The sequence below is a fragment of the Lissotriton vulgaris genome, chromosome 1_1, assembly GCF_964263255.1.
Source record: "Lissotriton vulgaris chromosome 1_1, aLisVul1.2, whole genome shotgun sequence".
Classification (NCBI taxonomy): domain Eukaryota; kingdom Metazoa; phylum Chordata; class Amphibia; order Caudata; family Salamandridae; genus Lissotriton; species Lissotriton vulgaris.
Genome location: NC_141685.1, coordinates 1330835620 through 1330858004, shown reverse-complemented (window position 1 = coordinate 1330858004; position 22385 = coordinate 1330835620).

Below are 22385 nucleotides of genomic sequence, written 5' to 3'. Positions count from 1 at the left end.
TTCAAAGTATTCTTAAACGTTTCACTGATTGTCATTACTGGTTGAATGAAGGGTGCTAATGTCATTTTTTGCCTTGCTGTGTGCGAAAGTCATAAATTGTACATGTTTTTGCAATTGTTTGGGAGCCATCATTTGGAGAGTACGTTTTAGCTTCTCCCTGAATGTCCTTAGGCATGCCATGACGCCAGCAAAGTTACTCACGAAGTATGTTGTCTTTTGAATTGTAGTCTTGTCCATATAGGGATGCTGAAAGTGAACAATGTTGTGCCCATTATAATTAAGAAATAATCGGTTTTCTGAGCATTCCTTGTATGTCTCACCTAATTTTGGCCTGCGACGTACATTGATTCTCATTTGCTGTTTAATGTCCTTGAAAGCCTTTCTTAGTAATTGTGCATGCCCTTACTAGATGTACGATAGTTTCTTCTGTAATTCATTTGAGTAATTTGTGTTTTCTTGCAATGTCAGCTGCCATTTCTTCAGATGCCTTTTTTCCCTTCTCCAGTAATGTTTCCAAGCCTTTGTAGTGTTTTAATGTAGTAAATGTATGGCATTTATATATTAAGGTCTTACTTTTAAACGGCTGAGGTACTTATGCTATCACTCTATCATTCTCTTTTCCTCTTGTAGAACATCTAATGAACCCAATTTGCTTTTATTTCTATTAATTATTTATTTTCAGTGGCAATCGAAATGGATCCCTTCAAGTTCAATGACCTTGTGGCTTATTTGAGCCGTAATGTGTATCCTGTTGGCTTTACCAAATTAGAGAAGCATACATTGCGACGAATGTCCAAAAACTACATAGTTGAAGGTATTTATTATTACTTGTTTTCTTTTTTTTGGGCCATGTGTTTTCAGCATGTTCGCCATTGCTTGTTGATGTGTTTATTTGTTATTTTGATTATGCTATTTTAGGCAAACCTTTCCTCTTTTTCGTTGATAGATGGACATTTGTTCTATACATTTAAAGATGGGAAGAGGAAAGTTGTTGTTGGTGTTGAAGCTGCTCTAAAAATATTTCATGAATTTCATTCGTCGACATTTGGGGGGCATACTGGCATCAATAAAACTCAGAGAAGCATAGCAGACCGTTTTTTTTGGCCCGATATGACTAATCATATTAAGGATTGGGTGAGTGATAATGTTTTTTGCCTTGGTGATGGTAAACAATTTACATACTTCTTTAGTACTTCAAATGCATTTTTGGGTACTTGTATTTGTTGAATTTTCTGATTTTGTGTACAATCAGACATCGTTTTCATTTGAGTTTTGGAATTATCTATTGCAGATTAAACATTGTGATGCTTGTCAAAAGGAACAGCCATCTCTCAAGAAGTGCCCTGAGTTAAAACCAATTAAAGTATGTTTTAAATTGTCTTACTTTTTCTTAATGGACTGTCACCAAAGTGAATTATTCGAAGTTTCTATCCCATAGTTCTTCAATTGTGTTTATTTATAGGTGACTGGTGTTTGGGACCTTCTAGGAGTGGATTTGATGGGACCCTTACCTACAACTGCTGCAGGCTACAGATATATTTTTACTGCAACCGATTATTTTTCCAAGTGGGTAGAGGCATTCCCTTTAAAAAGGAAGACTGCATCCGAGGTATCTGCGAGACTTTTAGAAATCATTCTCCGCCATGGTTGTCCAAAAAGGATCCTCTCTGATCAAGGGCGGGAGTTTTTGAACGAAGTAAGTGAAGTACCTTTTTCTGCCATTGTTGTCATATTTTCATATTGTGGTATTTCTTTGTTCTCTTTTGAAAAGTATGTATGAAATCTTTCTTTAATCATTCATATTTGTACGTTGTATTTGACTTCTTTTGCGGATTGTATCTGTTTGCTTTTTAGGTTAACTCTAAATTATTTAAGGGGTTGAACATCAAACGTTCTGTCAGTTCAGCCTATCATCCTCAGACAAATGGGTTAGATGAGCGTACAAATGCTAACCTTAAAAGGTAATGTGTGTTGTTATTGTTAGTAGTGCATAAGTTAATGTCATGTTTCTTTTTGGGTCGCTTTTCAAGTTTTTAAATGTTTAATGATTGTTTTTCTGTAACACATATTATAAGTTCAAATGAACGTCCTGTACTGATACGTTAGTTTAAAAAATGACATATGCAACATCTTTTTTTAATTGTACAGCACATTGGCAAAGTATGTGAACGAGCATCAGACTGATTGGGATCGTTATTTAGACCATGCTTTGTTTGCTATACGCTCGAAGCCGCATTCTACCACAACATTTTCCCCGTTTCTACTCTACTTGGGCCGTGAAGCAACATTCCCTAGTGAGCTGGATAATGAACTGGTATGAGATTTTCAATACATGACTTAATATTTGTATCTGTAAAATGTTATGTGCCCTCTATTCTCTATGTACTTTTCTTTTATTTGGTTTACATACCAATTATGGATTTCTTAAGTCTTATTAGATAATTCTCTTTGAAGACTTATCCCACTCCTATAGAAGTAAAAATAAATTGTTGATTTTTATGTTTCCTTTATCAGCTGCAGTTTGTAGAACCAGCAGAAAGTGATTATCCCGCAATTGTGGCAGATATGAAAAGTAGAGCAGCAGAGTTGCAGGAGCAGGCGAAGCAGAATATAGCGGTTGGCCAGGAAAGACAAAAAATCCAATATAAAAATAGACTTTGCAAGAGATATAATCCATACATCTTCAAGGAAGGAGAGTTAGTGCTTTTGCAAAATGTTAGGCGTTCAACCAGAAAAGGCGGCGTTTTGGAGACTAGATTTTCAGGACCGAGCCGCCAAGAAAACTGCATTCAAGGACCGGCTGGACAACAACGCACACAACTGCAAGGAACTCTTCAACATCGTCAAAGAGCTCTCCAACCCCAATGCCGGAAACAACGACATCACCCCATCGCAAGATCTCTGCAACTCCCTCGCCTCCTACTTCCACAACAAGATCGCGGACATACACAACAGCTTCAGCACCCAACCGACGCACGCCACGACCATAGCTACGCCGCCCACCGCCGCCCTCCGAGCCTGGACTCCGATCAGCACCGAAGACACCGTCCGCATGATGAACTCCGTCCACTCCGGATCTCCGACCGACCCCTGCCCTCACCACGTCTTCAACAAGGCCGACGCTGTCATCGCACCCCACCTGCGGGACATCATCAACACCTCCTTCGACACCGCCACCTTCCCCGAGAGCTGGAAGCACGCCGAACTCAGCGCTCTTCTCAAAAAACCTACAGCAGACCCCACCGAACTCAAGAATTACCGCCCAATCTCGCTCCTCCCGTTTCCAGCCAAAGTCATCGAGAAGATCGTCAACAAACAGCTGGCCGCCTTCCTCGAGATGAACGGATCCCTCGACCCCTCGCAGTCCGGCTTCCGAGCCAACCACAGCACCGAGACCGCCCTCATCGCCGCCACCGACGACATTCGAGCCATGATGGACAACGGAGAAACAGCGGCCCTCATCCTCCTAGACCTTTCCGCGGCCTTCGACACTGTCTGCCACCGCACCCTAGTGCAACGCCTCAGCAACGTCGGAATCCAGGAGAAGGCGCTGGAATGGATCGTCTCCTTCCTCGACGGAAGAACACAGAGAGTCCGCCTACCACCGTACAAGTCAGAAGCCACCGAAGTCATCTGCGGCGTCCCTCAAGGATCCTCGTTGAGCCCTACCCTCTTCAACGTCTACATGAGCCCCCTCGCGGCCATCGCACGCCAACACAACCTCAACATAATCTCCTACGCCGACGACCATAGCTACGCCGCCCACCGCCGCCCTCCGAGCCTGGACTCCGATCAGCACCGAAGACACCGTCCGCATGATGAACTCCGTCCACTCCGGATCTCCGACCGACACCAAGCAAGTCAACGCCGTCTCCTCGGCGTGCTTCAACATCCTGCGCATGCTACGGAAGATCTTCTGGTGGATCCCCACGGAGACCAGGAAGACCGTCACCCAGGCCCTCGTCACCAGCCGACTGGACTACGGCAACGCCCTCTACGCCGGAACCACCGCCAAGCTCCAGAAGAGACTTCAGAGGATCCAGAACGCCTCAGCCAGACTCATCCTCGACATCCCACGTAACAGCCACATCTCCGGACACCTGAGAGACCTGCATTGGCTCCCCGTCAACAAAAGAATCACCTTCCGTCTCCTCACCCACGCACACAAAGCCCTTCACGATCAAGGCCCGAGCTACCTCAACAACCGAATCAACTTCTACGCTCCCAAACGCCACCTCCGATCAGCCAGCCACGCCCTCGCCGCCATCCCACGCATCCGTAGAGCGACAACAGGAGGAAGGTCCTTCTCCTACCTTGCCGCCAAGACCTGGAACTCCCTCCCGACCGACTTCCGCCTGACCCAAGACCACCTCTCCTTCAGGAAGAAGCTCAAGACCTGGCTGTTCGAGCAGTAACGGCACCCCCCCCTCCCCCCTTAGCGCCTTGAGACCCTACGGGTAAGTAGTGCGCTCTATAAATGTCTTTGATTGATTGATTGATTGATTGACCCTACTCTGTTGCTGAAATTAAAGGGAAGCGTGTAAAGCTAACGAATGACAAAAGCAAAGTTTTATGTAGAACTTTTAATTTGGACATGTTGAGGTCGTACAATGCTAGCAATCCAGGTAATTTCAGGTTTATTACCTTTTCGTCCTTGACATATTCAAGTTACCTCAGCAGCCTCTTTCATTCTCTCTAGAATTACCAGGAACTTTGTTGTTCTCCACATGAACATTTCAAAAGCAGACTCCTTGATGTTCCTGAGCAATTGTTATGTTTGTTATTTCCTCCGGTTATATATTATTGTACTGTTTTGATTGATGTAACTTGTTCATAAAGTACATTTTTTGAACTGTTTTTTCAGGCAAAATAACTAGTGATACTTGCTCTTCTGTGCTACCAACATGTCCTGCACCTCTTCCACTGTCACCATCACGTCTTCCCGAATCTCAAATTTCATCGTCACCAAGTCACCTTTCATCATCTCCAGCACGGCTCGCCCTGTCTCCGGCACGGCTCCCACCATCTCCAGCAAGCCTCGCACCAAGTGCAGGCCACATGTTACTCTCAACAGCACAGGTTAAAGTTTCTCCATCAAGGCATATATCCCCCCCCATTCTCTGACTCTGTTTTCACGAAAAAAGTTTCTGATGTTTGGAAGAAACGTCTTACTGGAAGGTTGGAAGCAATAGTTTCAAATGTTAAATTATACGATTCTTCGTTTGCTACCTTGAAAGGAAAAGAATGGATATGTGATGAGGTAGGTGTACTTCCAATTTTATTTTATTGTACGTAGTGTAATGTTGTATGCTTTTCATGTTGGTCCTTGGAGTAACGCACCGCTTTTCTCCATTTTTTAATTTTTTTCAAGGTAATAGATGCTTATCTGTCCACAATCTGTTTGCTCAGACCAAAGGTACTTATCTTTTGAACAATAAGTCATAGGTCTACTTTTCATTGTTAATATCCATGAAATGTAACTTCATGATGTATTTTTCACTTCATAAATGTTCTTTGTTATATTTAGTGTTTCTTGATGTCTGCCACGGTGGCTTCCTCTGTATTCAGTGGCAATTATCCTTCATCTTCTTGCCGGGTAAATATTGTTATGTTCCTCAAGGTTCTTACTTGATTTTTCTTGGTTTTTTTGGTCGTCCAATTATTTATGAAATGTAATGTCATTCCAACTTTATTAATGTTGTTTACTGTTACCTATTGCAAGTCTCTATGTTTTTGGGTTGTCCTTTTTTACTAATGTTAGTTACATTTCCATTCCATTGTTAACCGCATGATATTTTATGGTTACTTACTTTACTTTGGTTGTTGTATCTGACTTCTATTATTTTTTCTTTTTGTTCGGCATCGCATAGCTTCCTCTTTTTGAAAATGAGACGATCCTGTGTCCAACCAATACCGGAATGCATTGGATACTATTGGTGAGTGTAAACGTTAATGAGTTGATATACATGAATTTCACATGTGTTGTCACCCTTCATGTTTGTTAGAAAAATATTACTCCTTTGCTTGCATTTTCTGTCCACATGTTTAGAAGATGCAAATGTATGTAAAAATAGAATATATCGGGAGGAGGAGCTTCGCCGGCGACCAAGATGGCCGCGTGAGCTCGGAGCTCCGAAGACCTCCCGATCCTCCGCAATAATCATGCTACCTATCCTGTCCCACGATAGTGGGAATCGACTGCTAAGCCGGTCCTGAGGCGGCACCCGCTTTCGGAATGCAAATCGGACATTCCTGGACTTAGTTAGCTCGACGGACCCCGGAGGCTCCGCCCGTGTCATTGGCGACCGTCGAGGGGTACAGCGGTGTCTTCACACGGTGCCTCCCTGCCTGCGCTTCGTCCCCCCGATGAATGCCTCTGGTATTTGAACGCTACTGCTACGTGGCCTCAGTAACGGACCTTGGCAACACCATTGCGCACACCTCACGAGGCTTCTTCGCCCCTGTTGACCGCCCGGCCCGGGAGTGCCAACATGGCGGGCAGAGGAGACTTGGACAAAGGCAAGTCTCAGCGGGTCAGCAGAAAACCGTCCCAGTCCCAATCCACCATTCCGGAGCGATTCTCCCAGTCTAAGGGATCACCGGGACTGGCGGGCCGCACTAAAGACCCGAGAAGGGATGAATCACCGGACGACTCTGAAATAACACTTCGAGACGTCATGGGCGCGATAACGGGGGTGAAGACGGAGATGCACACTCTCCATGAGGCGCTGTCCAGCAAGGTTGACTCCCTGAAGATTGAGTTAAACCTCATCAGGACCGACCTCGGGAAAACTAATGACCGGGTGAAATCGCTGGATCTCAAGACTTCTAGCCTGGTCACTGATGTATCCGATATCCAGACAGAGGTGCGGGACCTGAAGATGGCGAATGGACTGCTGGCGCATCGACTGGATGAGTTCGAAGGCCGCGCGCGGCGCCAGAACGTCCGCATCACCGGGGTACCGGAGAAGGCTGAGGAGGACTCGACTGAACTCTTCGTGGAAGACCTGGTGGTTAAGAACTTGGCGCCCGGGGGCCTAAGTAAGTTCTTTTCGGTGGAACGAGCCCACAGGGTACCGGGTGGGCCGCCAAAGTCGGGCGCTTCCCCTCGCCCTATCATCGCAAGGCTCTTCAACCATAGGGACAGAGACGCTATCCTGCAGGCATCGAGGACCGCGGGCCCTCTACGCTTCCAGAACTCGGATGTGAACTTTTTCCCGGACTTCACTCAGGCAGTACAGATAAAGCGCCAGAGCTTTGCGGGGGTGAAACGAAGACTGAGGGAGATGGGCCTGCGTTACTCCATGCTCTATCCTGCCAAACTCCGCATCGAACGTGACCACCGGACTTGGTTTTTCGACTTCCCGGATGAGGTAGGACACTGGCTTGATACCTTGCCCCAAGAACGACATGAGCCGGCCGACCAGACGGAGGAGACCACCGGAGGCGCGGAAGCACAGGAATGATTGTTTCATCACTTGACTCTCTGGGAGCTGGGTTGCCGCAAGGGGCATCGACTTAAGACACTGCAGCTATCGGTTTGACTCGTTTTGTCAATAATATGGGGGATGACGGGGGGGATAGGATGCCTCCTTTCTCCTCTGTGGGCTTCTTGTAGATTAGTTAAGGGGCGACAGGCACACTGCTAGTTGGGGTGGATTATAGTCTAATGCAGGGGTGCAGGGTGGGGGGTAGTTGGGGTGTGTTTTCTCTATTTCTTTCCTTGTTTTATTCTTTGTTCTGGCTGAGGATTCATTGGGCTGATATGTTTTTATTGTGGGCGCCATTGCGGGCGGGGGGGAGGGGGCGGGCCGTCCTTGATGATGGGGGGTAAATCTCTTAACTTGTTGAGCTGGAACGTGAACGGGTTGGGGGACCGCATTAAAAGGGGTATTGTTTTACAAATGCTCAAGCGCTATTCGCCGGATGTGGTTTTCCTGCAAGAGACCCACCTAGTGGGACACGCTTGTAAAGCTTTGAATAGACGTGGGTTCAAAATGGTGGCACATTCGGGGTTCTCCTCGGGATCTAGAGGGGTGGGCATCATGGTGCGCATGTCCCTCCCGTTGGAGGTGGTGTCTGTGCTTGTTGACGAGAGGGGCAGGTATGTGGCTGTGGCGGGCAAATGGGAGGGCCGCACGCTGGTTTTGGTTTCGGTTTATGTTCCCCCTGGGCTGCAGGAGACTACTTTCAGGGACCTGGGTGTTGCCATTTTAGGTCTCCCCGAGGGATTGCTACTCGTGGGTGGTCACTTCAATTCCGTAGTCTCGGGGGACTTGGACCGCTTTCCATCCAGAGACCTGCGTCCTTCTCAGTCTTGGCTACCTGACTTTCTGAGCTCCATGGGGATGGTGGATTGCTGGCGATTGCTGCACCCTACCCAGCGGCAGTACACCTTCCTCTCGGGTGCCCACGGCAGCCTCTCTCGAATAGATTACGTTCTCACCCCGGCTGCCCAGGCGCAGTCTGTTTCCACCGCTCGTCTTTTGGCTAGGGGCATTTCGGATCATTCCCCAGTTTGGGTCTCTTTTGACTTCCAGATACCCGCGTCCTCGCGGGTTGCTCCCATTAACCCATGGTACTTCCGCGATCCGAAGACCAGGGCGCTCCTGGCTAAAGCTATGGATCGGTACTTCGCCAAGAATACTGGCTCTGTTGAATCCGCCGTCTCCCTTTGGGAGGCCTTTAAAACCGTGCTTCGCGGCGAGGCCTTCTCCCTGATCGCAGAAGCCCGCCGTCGGCGGGATGAAGACGTGGTGAGGCTGGAGTCTGACCTCGCTGACTTAAACTCCCAGCTGGCACTGGGCCCATCTCCCGAACTGTTGCACGCTCTCTCCCTCAAACAGTCCGAACTCCGGGCGACGGCCACGGATGCGGCGAAGGCCTTGAGCAGGGAACAACAGGGCAGGATATATGACTCGGGAGACAAAGCGGGCAAGCTCTTGGCATGGCTGGATAGAAGGGAGCTTGCGTCCCGGTGGTCCCAGAATTGGTGAGTGCGGACGGCCTGTCCCTAACGGACCCGGCGGCCATAGTTGGGTCCTTTGCGGAATATTTTGAGGAGGTCTATACCTCCGCGAACCCCCTCCCGGAGTCTGCTTCGGCTTCCCTTCTGGAAGACATCGAACTTCCCTGCCTCTCGGATCTCGAGCGAGACGACATGGATCGGGACCTGACCGTTGATGAGGTGGCTTTGGCGATCCGGTCGCTGCGCTCTGGCAAAGCGCCGGGGCCCAACGGCATCCCGGTTGAGCTTTATAAACTCAAGGCTGACGCACTTGCCGCACCTCTTCTGAACATGTTCCTTGAGGCCCGCGAGGCCGGAGAACTCCCCCTAGACCAACGCCTCGCCACCATTGTGGTGATACACAAGGAGGGGAAACCGCGTGATCTTTGCCGGTCCTACCGACCCATCTCACTTTTGAACGCCGAACCCAAGATTCTGGCCAAACTGTTGGCCAACCGGCTGGTGGGAGTGATCTCGGACCTGGTCCACCCGGACCAGTCTGGCTTCATACCGCACCGGAATACGGCGCTCAACTTGCGACGGCTTCACGCGGTCATGGCACGCGCTCATCTGCTTAGTGAACCCACAGTTCTCGCCTCGCTTGACGCCACTATGGCCTTCGACTCGCTGGAGTGGAACTACCTATGGGCCGTCCTGACCAAGTTGGGGTTCGGGCCCGCTTATATCGGCTGGGTCCGGCTACTGTACTCTGCCCCGCTGGCTAACGTGGCTGTTAATGGCCGGTTGTCGGCCTCCTTTGCGTTGCACAGGGGCACTAGACAGGGTTGTCCGCTTTCGCCGCTCCTGTTCGCCCTGGCGCTCGAGCCTCTGGCGGCTTGGGTCAGGACGCACCCCGATATCTCTGGGATAACGTGGTCTCCAGGTTTTGAGGACCGGGTGTCGCTTTACGTGGACGACATCCTTCTGTACCTGACCTCTCCCTGCCGCTCACTTATAGTGGTCTTTGACCTGTTGGGAACCTTTGGGGCCCACTCGGGCCTGGTGATTAACTGGTCCAAATCCTCACTGTACACGTTGTGTGGAGACACTCCGCGCCTCCCCCGTGGGTGCTCAATACAGTTAGCCCAACAGGGCTTTCGGTACTTGGGCATTTACGTGTCGCGGGACTCCCGAGCCCGGTATTTGCACAACCTGCTTCCGCCACTGGTGCGGTTGCGCCGGGACGTTGAGGGTTGGAAAAAACTACCGATCTCCCTGATGGGCAGGGCTGCGCTGTTCAAAATGATGGCGTTGCCACGCTTCCTTTATGCACTGCAGAATACTCAAGACCCCGTGCCAGCTAAGTATTTCGGGGAGATCGAATCCTTGCAGCGAGCGTTATTGTGGGATGGTAGACCACGGATCTCGTTGGTCAAGCTGACCATACCGAGCTATGATGGGGGCATTGCCTTGCCTGATGTGCGATGCTACTATTGGGCGTCCCAGCTCGCGGCAGTCAACCATGGCCTCTACGGCCCGGCGACCAACCCGGGCTACGCCATGGATCGGTGGCTGGTGGGGGACGGGAACTACTATAGAGCATTGTACTCCAGGTCTCTGGATCGGAAGCTGACGGGCCCCACTAAGACGATGGTACACGTATGGCGCGCAGTCACTAAAACTCTGGGCTGGCAGGATAGGGTTACCATGGCCACTCCATTGTATGACTCGGACATATTGGGGAAGCTGTGGCATACCAAGGGTTTCGATAGATGGGACACCATCGGAATATCTAAGGTTGGGGACATGGTGGCTGGGGGGAGGATCAAGTCGTTTGAGGCGCTGCAGTCTGAGTTCCAACTGGCGGCGACGGAATACTTCCGGCACGCCCAGCTCAGTCATGCCCTCTCCCCCCACATATCGGAAGGGGAGGCGATCCCCGAGTCATCACCTCTGGAAGATCGGGTACTGGACGGCCACATGCCGGACAGCGCTATCTCCCTAACGTACAAGAAGCTCATTAATGTGAGAGTTGATTTGCTTAGACGATTGAGAGAACTCTGGGTGAATGATGGCATAGAGGTGGACGACGAGGAATGGCAGTCGGCGGTCTCCTCCCCTAGAGAGGTGGCCATATCGGCACGGCTCCGCCTTGTTCAGCTGAAGATATTGCACAGGGTGTATGTCACTGGCCCCAGACTTATACATATGGGGCTTTCAATGGATGGTATGTGCCGGAGAGGATGTGGTATGATTGCGACCTTCATGCACATTATATGGGAATGTCCTGGGGTTGCCCGGTATTGGACACGCGTGCATGACGTGATGAACGAGGTGACTGGTGTGGCCCTCCCGGCAGAGGCCCGGCGATGCCTCCTCAATATCTGGGGCCCGAATGACTACAGCGTTGCCCAGACCCGTTGGGTCACCTTGGGCAACATGGTGGCCAAAAGAGACATCGCTCAGAAATGGGGTGCGCCTGCTCCTCCCTCGCTCAGCTTATGGGAAACCAACATGGACGGGTGCATGCTGCGTGAGAAGACGGTGTATGTGGCCAGGGGCAAACCTAGAATGTGGAGGTCCATATGGGGAGCTTGGAACTCCTATAGAGGCGATATTTGCGACCCCCCTGTGGAGATAGACTCCGATGTCCAACTGTCCCCGTAGCGCCCCTTACCCGTGGTTCCAAACTGGTTATCCTGAAGTGCTGCTCCCCACACGACTTTCTGTTGCTGTTATTATTGCGCACTGTCTAGGGTGTGCAGCCCCTGACCTCCTCCCGCTACACAAGTCCACTGTCTCTGTACCGTCCTCAGCCTACCTTCTTCCTCTTTTTCTTCCTTTCTCGCTTAATGCATACTTCTTTTTCTAGCCTTGAGGCTTTCTTATTTCTCGGTTTATTTATTCCTAAGTTCAGCACTATCTGAAAATTAAACCTGATTGCTTCTGTATACAGTATTGTACACGAACCTACCTGCTACCTCAATGCTGCCTAGCCTCCGGGATGTATGGCTGAATAGCGGTGTACTTTTTCTATAAATAAAGGTTTTCCAAAAAAAAAAAAAAAAAAAAATAGAATATATCAAATATTCATTGTCAGTGTTGTCCTTTTCGTTGCAGATAGTGAAACCTTTGGCCAAAGTTTTATTACTATACGACTCATTGCTTGGCGAGGCTGTCAAGTACCAGAAGTGTTTAACAAATTGGAGGTACCACTGTACTTAACCTATCTAAAATGTGTGTAATCTGTAACACTGCATACTTTTTACACTGCGTTTATACGGATTGTAGGTGTTTACGTTGTGTTCAGTTACTTTTTGTGTTAATTTCCTTTTGTTGAGGGACAAATATGAAACCTAACTGTGCATATGTTTCTAAAGGGCTTTCCTGCAGGCAATCGGTTGTCAAGACAATGATCAATGGCAGTTAGTGGTAGCAAGTAACGACAAGCAACAGGACAGCTACAATTGTGGTGTTTTTTGCATGCTGGTAATTGCTCTACATTTTCGTAACTTCATGTTACTTTCGAGGTTTGTTTAGTGATGCCAAGTGTAAGGTGGTAGCTTTTTGGCACCCTATTTTTGGGGTTAAGAACATTAACTTTAAAGGAAAGTCGCTACTGTGTGAGCTTTGCTGAATTTTTAACAAATGAAATATACTTCATTGTTCATTATAAAGATCATTTTCTTGACATTTTGTTACGTGTCTAACTTCGTTTTTTTTTATGGTCTACTTAGTTTGCTGAATCCTATATCAGTGGTTTTCCCGTCCCACACCAAGAGATAATAAATGCTTCCTTGGGGGAGGAGCTTCGCGGGCAACCAAGATGGCCGCGTAAGCTCGGAGCTCCGCGGACCTTCCGATCCTCCGCAATCATCCTGCCTGCAATCCTGATCCACGAGGGTGGATGCTTGTTGCTGATGGTCCACTGAGGCGAGAACCGTTTTCAGATCACGAATCGGTGTTTCCTACGCTGAGCTACGTCGAGTGGGACTCCGTGCCAGTGCAGTGCCATTGTCTCTCCGAACTCCGCCACTACACACTGCCGCTCCGCGGAGTGCCTGCCTGCCTTCACCAACGGCGAGGTGTTTTGGACAGCGGAGTGTTCCTGAGACGGCCTCCTACGGTCCAGCCCGTACAAATCTCTGGCTCATTGGGCTCGGGCTTGCCTGTCATAACCCTTTGTTCTCTCGGACCCAACATGGCGGGCAAAGGGGACCCCGATAAGACATCGAACAGAGGCGTCCGCGGCAAAACACAACAACAACAGAACAGGATTGATCGCTATACCCAACTGAAGACGCCGCCGGTTACTGGTCCCTCTGCCAGGAACATCCCGCACTCGGGCTCGCCGGACGGCTCTGAGCCTACCCTGAGCGATATTATGGGGGCCATCACAAGTTTCAGGGCGGACATGCAGCAACAGCATGAGGTCCTTACGCATAAAGTAGACACTATGGCCGTCGACCTGACTCTCATTAGAGCCGACTTGGGTAAAACTAATGATAGAGTCAAGAATTTGGACATCAAGACATCCAGTCTGACGGGAGACGTCTCGGACCTACAAACGGAGGTCCGGAACCTGCAGAGGACTGCGGAGCAATTCGCAAGGCGGCTGGAGGACTTTGAGAGCCGTGCCAGGCGGCAGAACGTTCGCATTGTCGGAGTACCGGAGGGGTCGGAGGAGGCGGCGACGGACCTCCTCGTGGAAGACCTGATCAAGACCCATCTGGCACCGCCTGGCCTTAGCAACTTTTTCTCGGTGGAGCGAGCCCACTGAGTGCCGGGTGGCCCGCCGAAGTCGGGCGTGGCCCCCAGACCCATCGTAGCCCGGCTGCTCAATTTCCGAGACAGAGACGCGGTCCTACAGGCTTCCAGACGGCAGGGACCGCTTAAATTCCAGAATGCCGACGTCCATTTCTATCCGGACTTTACCAGGACGGTGCAGCGACAGCACCAGAGCTACGCCGGGGTGAAGCGAAGACTACGGGACCTGGGTCTCAAATATTCCATGCTATTCCCCGCCAAGCTCCGGATCGAATACGAGGGCCGTGCCCTCTTCTTTGACTTTGCTGAAAATGTAAGTGACTGGCTGGACACTTTATCGCCGCGCCGAGACGCTCAGGATGAACATGAAGGTGGTGCTGCTGGTGGCCCGGACCTATGAGACTTGGCTCTATAGTGGGTGACTCATTGTCTCTATTTTTACCTCACACGACTGTCGGATGTTGCTTTATGATACCGTATTAACTTTCCTGTCTGTACATGGAGGGTGGCGGGGGGTGTTCGCGGAGATTCCTCACTCCTCTGGGTGTCTTCTTGTAGAGTAGTTATGGGGCGACAGGCACACTGCTGGTTGGGGGGGCTTTTTAGTCATATGCAGGGGTGCAGGATGGGGGGTGCAACTATGCAAGTTTCATTGTTCGTTTGTTCTTTCTCTTTCTCTTTCTTAAGGCAATGGAATGTGTTTCTTACTGTAACCTTTATGATTGAGTTGGTTGGAGTCGGGTGGGGCGGGCTGATGGATGATGGGGGGTAGGAAATTAAAAGTGCTTAGCTGGAATGTCAATGGACTAGGTGACCGAGTTAAGAGAGGGGTGGTAATTCAAATGATAAAGAGGCACATGCCTGATGTTGTGCTTCTGCAAGAGACGCACTTGGTGGGGAACTCCTGTAAGGCCCTAAATCGTAAGGGTTACAAAATGGTTGCCCACTCTGGGTTCTCCTCGGGTTCCCGGGGGGCGGGCATCCTTGTGCGTGCGTCCCTTCCCCTTGAAATAGACGTCACGTTGCTTGATGATAGGGGACGCTACGCAGCTGTGGCAGGAAGATGGGAGGGGCGATCTTTAGCGCTGCTTTCGGTTTATGTTCCCCCAGGCCTCCAATCTAGCACCTTTCAAGACCTTGGTGGCGCCATCTTGTCCCTGCCTTCGGGCTTGCTTATCCTAGGGGGCGATCTCAACTCCGTCTGCTCTGGCACCCTTGATCGCCAGCCGCCGAGGGACCTACGGGGTTCCCAAATGTGGCTGCCGTCCTTCCTTGACTCCATGGGTCTAGTGGATTGTTGGCGGCTATTGCATCCTGCGCTCCGCCAATTTTCGTTTCTTTCCGGTGCCCATGGGAGCCTGTCCCGTATAGATTACGTTCTCACCCTGGCGGCGCATTCGCCTGCCGTGTCCGAGGCCCGCTATCTGGCAAGGGGCGTCTCTGATCACTCTCCGTTGTGGGTCTCATTCGATTTTGGTATTGTCCTGTCCAGCCGTCCGGTGGCGGTGAACCCCTGGTATTTCCGCAACCATAAGACACGTGCGCTCCTGACTAAGGCCATCGCCTTATATTTCACTGAAAATGCGGGCTCCGTTGGCTCGGCGGTCACCCTGTGGGAGGCGTTCAAGACTGTATTGCGGGGTGAAGCCCTAGCTCTCATCGCGGAGGCTAAGCGAGCTCGTGATGCCAACCTTCTGCATGTGGAAGAAGAAGTCTTGGATCTCGAGTCCCGTTTGGGGCCTGAGCCAGACCCTTCTCTCCTACACGAACTCTCCCTGAAACAGTCGGAGTACCATGATCTCGCTCTGAATGCTGCCCTGGTTTTGGCCAAGGAGCAGCAGGGCCGCATTTATGACGTCGGTGATAAGGCCGGTAAGTTGCTGGCCTGGTTGGACAGGCGGGAGATGGCAAGCCGGGTGGTTCCGGAAATCCTGGGTGAGGACGGAGTGGTGGTCACAGACCCGAACGCTATTGCCGAGTCTTTTGCGGACTATTTCCGGGGTGTCTATACAGCCAGTTCAGACCGCTCCGAGACCGATTCAGCTGAGTTCCTCTCAGCGATTGACCTCCCATGTCTTTCTGAAGAGGACCGTGCCGATATGGATCGAGATATAACCGCGGACGAGATTGCTTTGGCGATCCGCGCCTTGCGGTCGGGTAAAGCTACTGGCCCCAATGGCATACCGGTTGAGTTATACAAGATCCGGCCGGATGTGATCTCTCCTTATCTGAAAGATATGTTCCTCCAGGCCCGTGAAGAGGGAGTCCTTCCCTTAGATCAGCGACTGGCCACCATAGTGGTCATTCACAAGGAAGGCAAGCCGCGAGACGTTTGCAGATCCTACCGCCCCATTTCTCTCCTCAACGCGGAGCCCAAGATCCTGGCTAAGCTACTTGCTAATCGGCTGGTCGGTGTTATCAGCGACCTGGTACAACCGGACCAATCAGGTTTTATTCCCCGCCGCAACACTGCCCTCAACCTGAGACGATTGCATGGGGTCATGGCCAGGGCTCACGCTCTGAAGGAACCGGCGGTACTTGCTTCCCTTGATGCCACGATGGCCTTTGATTCCCTGGAGTGGAGCTACTTATGGGCGGTGCTAGCAAAGCTTGGGTTTGGACCGGGCTTCCTGGGCTGGGTGCGACTTCTTTATGCATGCCCACTGGCTGCTGTCACAGTTAACGGTCGCATGTCTGCTTCTTTTGCGCTTCTCCGTGGCACTAGACAGGGTTGCCCCTTGTCTCCACTCCTGTTTGCCCTGGCTCTGGAGCCGCTTGCGGCTATGTTGCGCTCACACCCTGACTTGCATGGAATCACCTGGTCCCCGGGCTTTGAGGATAGGGTCTCCCTGTATGCGGACGACATCCTGCTCTACCTTACCTCTCCCTGTAAGTCGCTTATTGTGGCGTGCGACGTGCTCCGGCTGTTCGGGCGCTACTCCGGCCTGGTTATCAACTGGGCCAAATCCTCCCTTTACATTCTTAAGGGTGACACGCCGCGCCTCCCTAGGGGCTGCAACATACAGCTGGCCGGACAAGGTTTCAAGTACCTAGGAATTTATGTATCGAGTAATCCTAAGGCGAGGTATGACTACAACTTACTCCCGCCTCTCCAACGACTGCGGAGGGATGTGGATAGTTGGTGCAAGCTTCCGCTCTCCCTCCTGGGCCGGGCGGCATTGTTCAAAATGATGTCTCTGCCCAGGTTCTTGTATGCCTTGCAGAATACCCAGGACCTAGTTCCGGCTCGCTATTTTAGAGAGATCGAGAGCCTGCAGCGTGCCCTGCTTTGGGAGGGTCGGCCCCGCGTCGCTGTCCAGAAGCTTACATTGCCGTGGTATGACGGGGGCATCGCGCTACCAGATGTGCGTAGGTACTACTGGGCCTCTCAACTTACTGCTATTAACCATGGCCTGTATGGCCCTGTGGACAGCCCGGGCTACGCTATGGATAGGTGGCTTTTGCAAGGAGGCAACTATTACCGCGCCCTGTATTCCAGATCCTTCGATCGGGACCTCACAGGCCCGACCAAGGCGGCGGTCCACACGTGGCGGACGATCACCAAGATACAGGGCTGGCAGGGCAGACTGACGAGACTTACCCCTCTGTATGATTCCGATATCTTAGGCAAGCTCTGGCACACCAAGGGTTTTGACAAATGGGACCTTATAGGTATCTCTAGGGTGGAAGACATGTTAGTTAAGGGGGAGGTCAAGTCATTTCCACAACTACAGGCTGAATATCACCTGGGTGGATCGGAGTTCTTCCGTTATGCCCAACTGAAGCACGCGCTAACTGCCGCTAGGCCAGAGGAGGGCGAAATCCCCGAGAGCTCCCCCTTGGAGGACAGAATTTTGGACGGACATATGCCCGATAGCGCCATTTCTCTGTCCTACAAGAAGCTGATCAATGTTAGAGTCGACCTCCTCCAGCGCCTGCGAGAACAGTGGGTAGCCGACGGCCTGGAACTGGACGACGAGGACTGGCAGAGTGCTGTGTCTTCCCCTAAGGAGGTCGCCATTTCCTCGCGTCTGCGGCTGGTACAGTTTAAAATCCTCCACCGGGTGTATGTTACTGGCCCCCGGCTTGTACGCATGGGCTTCTCGCCTGATGGCTTTTGTCGTCGTGGCTGCGGAGCCCTAGCTACTTTCATGCATATCTTGTGGGAGTGCCCCGTTATTGCCCCTTACTGGGAGAGAGTACACAGAGTGATGAGGGAGGTGACTGGAGTCGAGTTGGCAGCGGAGGCGCGTAGGTGCCTCCTCAATGTCTGGGAGCCGAACGACTACAACACGGCGCAGACTCGTTGGGCTACACTGGGCAACATGGTTGCTAAGAGGGATATAGCGCAGAAATGGGGCGCTAACACGGCCCCCCTGGTGGTGCAATGGAAGGCCAATATGGATTGGTGTATGCTACGAGAGAAGACGGTGTACGTTGCCAGGGGGAGGCCTCAGACATGGAATAAGGTGTGGGGGGCATGGAATGCTTACAGGGGTGACCTGTGCCTACCTCCGGAGCCTATTCCCCGTGATGAACACCTGTCGCCGTAGCCGACGACACCAGCTATATTACTCATGCTGTAATTCTCCTGCTCCTTCCTCTCCCCCCTTCTTACATCCTACTTACGTTCTTCTCTAAATTTTTACCTGGCCTCTGACGCCTCCTACTGACTCATACGCATTTCTTTCTCCCATTGCCTCTCTTTTGCGCCCTTTGGCGCCTCTGTATTGGTTCTTGTTCCTATATAAAATTAAAAAAAACAACCTACATTGTCCTGATATGAATCGTTTTGCACTTTACTTCTCTGATACCATGCTGCCTTGCCTCCGGGATGTTAGGCTGAATAGCTGTGTGCTTTAATACAATAAAGGTTTTAAAAATTTAAAAAAAAAAAAAATGCTTCCTTTCTTACAGAATACAGACTGTTCATTGCAATTAAGCTCATGCAGTTTTCAGGTTAGAGTGTATTTTATTGCCACATTTCTTATGACAATTGAAGTGCTCCACTTTTCTGTTTTCAATTTTACATTATTTGTTGTTCTTTCAATTTTCATTGAAGCTCTAAATGATTGTTGTTGCTTATATTCTCCACTGGTAACTATTTCTCACTTATGTTAAAAACGTAACTTGCAATTCTGTACACTTTTTCCAGTTGTTCATTAAAAGCGTAAATGTTTGTCTCTCTTCAAATTTAGATTCCGTCCAAGATGTCTGTGGTGAATGTAATCTTACCTCGTCAAGTCTTCTACCTCAGACTACAGTCCTTTGCCATGATTGTTGTAGGTGGATTCATGTTAAATGCATCAAATGTGACCCCTCTTTATTGCATCCTTCTCAAGGCTTCCTTTGTAGCAAATGTCTTTGAAAATGTCTGGTATTAATGTTATTTATCAACTTTTTGCAAGTCGGCTGTACATCACCATGTTCTGTAAAATCATGTCCTGTTATATTGTCACGGGTAAGAACGTGGATTTTTTTCTCAATGTTTTTGGGCATTTGTTATCGTTTCATTCTAAATCCATGATAGTGAAATGCTGACAATTTCTGAATTTGTAATTGGTATTACGAATTTACTTAATTTCCGGTTTTAATCCAAATTTAAAACGTTAAAAACAACATTTCTTATTGATAGTATGTACTGTAGGCATGTAGATGTTAAGCAACCTATTTCTATCACTCATATGGTGCTGGCCTTATCTGGCTGCGGGCCTGCTGATGGAAGCGTGCTGACCTTAAATCCCAGAAACTCACCCAATGCCCTCTTGGCAACATGTACCGACAGTTAATTTTATTTTTAATGTGGCGGTCTCTGTACGGTCGGCATAATACTACAATGGAAAAAGGTAGTCATTTTGTGTTTTCAATGTGTAATGCATTTCCTCAATTTTTTTTGTGTCTCTCCACTTGCCTCATCCTTCAAACCCACCTGTACAAGTTCCACAAGTGGGCTAATGCAAAGTTTGCCCTTCTAATATTTGTGTGAAATCCACACATCGACGACACTGCTCCCTACATATAATGTCTATGCTTTGCAGTTTCGGATTGGACTCCTCACACAGCCACAGCAAAATACCAAATCTAATCCACCTGTGCAAGACAATAATTTGTTTAGCCCACTAAAACACTATAGTATGTTGTTATCGAAAATTGTAACACACATTGTGCTTATCCTTAAATGGGACAGCATCACTTGCACCCTGATCAGTCCCTGTACTTAGATTTCACAAACCACTCCTGGTAGGCCGTGTGTAAACAGTTGTAGGGAACATTATACATCTTTTTATGTCAATGACAGCACGCCAGCTAAATATCAGTAAAATTCATTTAAACCTCATAAGTAATAAGATTGTTCGATAGGCAGCCTTGATGGAAATGTTAAGGTCGAAATTGCGCATCATTCCTTGGTTCTATTTTGTGTTAAGGCACAACCTAAATGTGATATAAGGTCAGCTATGTTGTAGCTACAAAAATAACTTTCAAAATAAGAGTATCGCCTATAAAGCACCGAAATGTGAAGTTATAGTTCTGTAATATGTAGAAATGTGTATCATTAAAATGAAACGCATGACATGACATTCAAATTTAACAAATATCATCTTAGCCCCATTCGCAGGTGTGAAATGCAAGCAAACGTCCATTTAGTCGACAAATGGCATGTTAATGTTGTTCAGAAATGTAGTTCACATAAAATAATCCAATTTTACTACAATTTCTTTAAAAAAGAAATAGGGTTAATGATACCGTTGGTACCACCAAAGAATGTGTGTAACTGCTAAGACATTACACATACACAGTTTGTTTGGAAGCCTTGCATGTTTGCTTTACAAACAAACTGAACATTTGTCTATAGACCTTGTTGATCACACATTGCTTTAATGTGTCATCTTAATATTATATTGATTACTGTACTAATTCAGACATCATACCCAAAAGCACGGGGAAGTAAAGAAAGAATTGTACACACAGTTTTGCAACAAATGGATGGGTCATGATTTAATAGTCTTGTCCTGGTACGGTAAATGTGAGTTCCTGTGTGAGCGTGGTGTATTGGTATGTGGAAGTAAGCTTCTGAGATTCACATTTGCCAGGTACTCTCCTTGTCACAGCAGTCTCACTACCTGTTGCAGAGTGACCTATTTTGGGGCCTGTCCTCTAATATTGTTATTGACTTGCCATTTTTGGGGATTCGGAACTTCAGTCAGTATACACCTCTACCCTCATGTACTAATGGTATTATTTTTGGCCCCTTTTTTGCAGCATAACGCTAACCTCTTGCTGCAGTAACTTTACATGTTCTTTTGACATTGGATGTTTAATGGCTGGTATGTTGGATCGTGTTAACAAACACTTTTCAAAACGTCTTATTATGTATTAGATGTTTCTTGAGTGTTTCTTATTGTCAACATTCCTGGCTCCCTATATAATCTTCAAGGGTTGAGTCATCGTGAAGTAAAAGACAGCTTGTAATTTGATTGCACTTCCCTTTTCGTAGACCTGGTGCTGTGAATGTACGTTTATGTCGCAGTGGTTTTCTGTATATTTTATCTTTGGGATTGTTCACTTGCACCATTCCCTGTCTGGTTGTAAGGTTGCTCACTTGGACTTCTGTGACTCTACTCTTACTGTTCAATTTCCAATTTGTATGGTTTCCAAAGTACGGGCCCCTTCTGGGCCTGTACTTTATTCTCTTATTAAAAGTTCTGGACCCTTCGGGCCAGTTTTTTTTATTGTCTTTTTTCCAAAGTACAGGGCCCTTTCTGGCCCAGTACTTTTAATTTCTGTTTTCCAAAGTACCTGCCCCTTTTGGCCCTGTACTTTTATATTCTGTTTTCCAAAGTACGGGCCCCTTCTGGGCCAGTACTTTTATTTTCTGCTTTCCAAAGTCCAGTCTCTTATAAGTTCCTGGAACACTAGATAGATAACCACATGGGTAGTCTTCCAGCAGTTGTTTGTACTGGTTCTTCTGCCGCCAAGAGTCACTGTTCTGCACCTGTATCTTTATTGTAGTGTTTTATTGTTATAGGCCCATTTTGGCCCTATACTTTCATTGTTCAATTTTCTAAGTTATTGTCTGGTTTCCAAATGACAGGCCCCTCAATCCAGAAGGTTGAGGAGGCAAGTATCATTTTGATCTATGATTTCAAGGGCGTTGTCTATTATGTGAGTCATAGCAGTTTTTGTACTGGGTCCTGCTCGTAAGCCTGATTGAGGGTGAGGAGATCGAACTGATCAATCTGTTTAGTCTATTCATGTGACCGCTGATTGCTTGGTCTTGACGACTGTCTTTTTGTGTACCTTGTACACCACCAGCTGTTTATTGTTCATTTTGCGAGCTACACTATCGAGTTGAAATCCTTCTAATGCTTAAAGTTGCTGATTTCTGGAACTATATTTGTTACTGGGAAAAAGGCCCTGTGTATTACATCAGTTGAATTCTATTCAATCTATGTTGTTATATTTCAACATTCGAACTCCCACTATGATAACGAGGGGCTGTACCTCTAGACTAACTGATTCAAACGCTGGCTGTCTTCTTGACCCCGGCGAGAGTCTTTCTATTTAATGGGCTTAATCCAATTCCATAACTTTTTTTCAATCCAATCCATGTCTATGAACTCCCTCCAAATCGGTCCAATCTATGTTGTTTTTCTAACAACATTCAACATAA